Source organism: Schistocerca americana, chromosome 2 (assembly GCF_021461395.2).
Source record: "Schistocerca americana isolate TAMUIC-IGC-003095 chromosome 2, iqSchAmer2.1, whole genome shotgun sequence".
Classification (NCBI taxonomy): Eukaryota; Metazoa; Arthropoda; class Insecta; order Orthoptera; family Acrididae; genus Schistocerca; species Schistocerca americana.
The window spans coordinates 376,305,588-376,309,673 of record NC_060120.1 but is presented as its reverse complement, the minus strand read 5'-3'; positions in this window follow the sequence as shown (position 1 = coordinate 376,309,673).

The window sequence follows — 4,086 nt, the reverse complement described above, 5'->3', positions numbered from 1 at the left end:
CGCTTACGGCTCTCACCACGCGGCCTTACTACTTCCCGAAACTGTTTTATGACTATAGTTCTGTGTGACACGTAACGTAGACAAGGGGATATCCAATGGCATTGAAATGTCTTGCCCATATGGAGTTAGCAACTTTTACGTCTTTTTATGGCTTGGTTTTGACGCTAATCTTATGTTTATTTGTCAGTGTGTGTGTGTGTGTGTGTGTGTGTGTGTGTGTGTGTGTGCGTGTGTGCGCGCGCGCTCGTGCACGCAGTACGTGCACATGAACTGATAATACGATACTGTTTACATTCTACACACATCAAAAAAAGTTTTGCATCACCGCGGTTCCGAGATTTCCGAAACCTGCACAGAAAATCGCATCATTTCCGCCCTTTTTATTGCTCATGAAAACCACTCATTGCATGTTGTACCACCATACAGCGAGACCTTCAGAGGTGGTGGTCCAGATCGCTGTACACATCAGTACCTCTAATATCTAGTAGCACGTCCTCTTGCATTGATGCATGCGTGTATTCGTCGTATCGTATCATCCAGAAATTCATCAAGGCACTGTTGGTCCAGATTGTCCCACTTCTCAACGGCGATTCGGCGTAGATTCCTCAGAGTGTTTGGTGGATCACTTCGTCCATAAACAGCCCTTTTCAATCTGCCCCAGGTATGTTCGATAGGGTTCATGTCTAGAGAACATGCTGGCCACTCTAGTCGAGTGATGTCGTTATCCTGAAAGAAGCCATTCACAAGACGTGCACGATGGGGGCGCGAATTCTCGTCCATGAAGACGAATGCCCCGCCAATTTACTGCCGATATGGTTACACTATCGTTCGGAGGATGCCATTCACGGATCGTACAGCCGTTACGGCGCCTTCCATGACCACCAGCGGCGTACGTCGGCCCCACATAATGCCACCCCAAAACAACAGGGAACCTCCATCTTGCTGCATTCGCTGGACAGTGTGTCAAAGGCGTTCAGCATGACCGGGTTGCCTCCAAACGCGTCTCCGACGACTGTATGGTTTGAGGCATATGCGACACTCATCGGTGAAGAGAACGTGATGCCAATCCTGAGCGGTCCATTCGGCATGTTGTTGGGCCCATCTGTGCCGCGCTGTCTGGTGTCGTGGCTGCAAAGATGGTCCTCGTCATGGACGTCGGGAGTAAAGCATCGCATCATACAGCCTATTGCGCGCAGTTTGAGTCGTAACACGGCATCCTGTGCCTGCACATAAAGCATTATTCAACATGGTGGCGTTGCTGTCAGGGTTCCTGCTAGCCATAATCCGTAGGTATCGGTCATCCACTGCAGTAGTAGCCCTTGGGTGGCCTGAGCGAGTGAGTCATCAACAGTTCCTGTCTCTCTGTATCTCCTCCATGTCCGAGCAACATCGCTTTGATTCATTCCGAGACACCTGGTCACATCCCTTGTTGAGAACCCTTGTTGGCACAAAGTAACAATGCGGATGCACTCGAATCGCGGTATTGACCGTCTAGGCATGGTTGAACTACAGACAACACAACCCCTGTACCTCCTTCCTGGTGGAATGACTGGAACTGATCGTCTGTCGGACCCCCTCTGTCTAATATGCACTGCTCATATATGGTTGTTTACATCTTAGGTTGGGTCTAGTGACATTTCTGAACAGTCAAAGGGACTGTGCCTGTGATACAATATCCACAGTCGACGTCTGTCTTCAGGAGATATGGGAACCGAAGTGATGACAGACACGCGATGCCGTGGGCCTTCATAAATGCATGTATAGAACACAGTTCTATAGTGGGCGCCACACAGCCAACCGATGTGTTATGTGCAAAACCTACCTTCAGTACGCAGTACTCTTTAATGAAGTGTGGCAAAAGCCTGAACAACAGGTGTTGACGTACTAGGGCAAGTATAACAACTCTAAAATAATCGTATGCCACAGTTCGGCGACTGTCCTGTTTACCAGTCTGTCCAGCCTACGACGTCCGACATCCGTTATGAGGGATGGCTGTCCAACCCCACGACGTCTGGACGTGATTTCACCTTGGTTGAAGACACTCACCACAGCACTCCTCGAACACCCGACGAGTCGGGCAGTTTCCTAAATGCTCGTGCCGAGCCTCCGGGCCACCACAATCTGCCCACGGTCAAACTCCGACGGATCATGTAGCTTCCCCATTCTATATACACACAGCAAGCTCACTGATACTACATACTCTGTGAGTGTATGTTACTAACAGTCATTCCTCACCAGGCGACGCTACCGTCACCTGGACGGGATTATATCCATAGTAGGTCGGTGGTCATGATGTTTTGGTGGATCAATGTATAATACCATATGTCATCTTGATTATCTGGGTGGAAAATAGAAACTGAAACAGCAGGCAATACTAGAATAGTAGTCAATGAGACACGCGAGTTCACAGCCAGGTCGTGTAGTTAAAATGAAGACGGTAGACGCAACCAACTAGAAGACCCAAGTTCGCAATCCTAGCATGGAGATGAAACTGCATGCATTTAATCATGTTAATAGGCAGAATTTGGCAGACGGCAATGACACTAACGTGCCACCACTCAACGATCGCTAACACTGGCTCACGAACGTTCGACGACGGAGTCTGCTGCATACAGGAACTTATGGCTGAATTATTGCTGACGAGTATCGAACCAAGAATTTTCCTGTGGAGTAGTGTAACGGCACTTATATGCGATCTGAGCAGGGAAAGAATGGTAGAGAATCGTTACGTTTGAACAATGTATTAATTCTGACTGGTTCAATAGCGAACGGTGGTTTCAGAGCTCATAAAAAGGCCGTTACAACAGAGAGAGAGAGAGAGAAACTGAGTTAAATGTCATAATAATAATATTGCCATTATTAAGTACGTCTCCCTCCCAACGTCATTAAAGAACGCAACACTAAATGTTTCTTTAGAATTAATTGGTTTAGTTAAGAGACATCTATGGTCGCGAAACTGAAAATGTACTTGCACCAATTTCTGTTCGCACTTGTACAGCGGGCTTCGTCAAATAAAAATATGCAGGTTCTACGTGACAAATGTTATTAGTTATTATCTCAGTGAGATGACCGCAATGGCGGCTGAACAGATTGTAGCCAAACCGGCTAATTTTAATTACAGAAACGTACTGAATCTATCATCAGATGAGCAGTTACAATGTAATACTGCTGTTAAAATGAATAAAGCCACAATAAAACAGATTACTTTTGATTTCAAATTATTATTCAACAAATAATAAACTTATATGTTCTACATATGTCGTACAGATACAATCAAGAGCAGGCAAAAAGAGAAGAATGAAAAAGGCATGACAAAAGAAACCACGAGAAATTGACAGAGATCTTGTCCTATTCATGTAGACAAAAGTTATTACTCAGCGTTATTGTAAGTCCAAATGATATGTGAGTCCTTTTCTTGTAATAGTAGCATTATCACTGATTTTTTTTTTCAAATTAAGATATTGCAGACAAATCAAGAAAAGGAAAATATCATTGAATCCTTACAGTAGGGACTGTAAGAAGACACTTCATCACACGACTGAAAAGAGGCATTGAATGTGAATTCCGGCTGTCACAGGAAACCAGGTTCAGCGTTTGTAGTTCGTGCTACTCACGGGCCAGAATTCGAGTTCTAATACTACTGGTTAGTGATTCAATACTAGCATTATGAGAATTACCATAACCTGAATTGGGGTCGAGCTGACCGATTCGAGACCAAGACTAAGATAACGTATGGCTACGATTTGTTTCTTGTGTAATTGAAAGGAAAAGCATAATTTTCGAACTGGCTCAGGACTGGCGATTTTTCATCCAAACCAAAGCTTCACAGAACATCTTCGTACTGCGCACTACGTAAGTTTGCTGCATCACCAATAGACTGGCAACATACATTCTAGAGACAATGTAAATTACGAGGGCAGGACGGCGGCTTCTGTATGAAGTGGATCTGATACCTGGTAGGTAAATAATGAGTGGGGCATCAAGGAATTTGTGTCGTAAGGCGAGTGCAATAACAGAAGTTCTCAGTATCAATCCGACGACCGAAACAAGTGCAAATTTTAGGATTCAGCGACGACTTTACGGAAT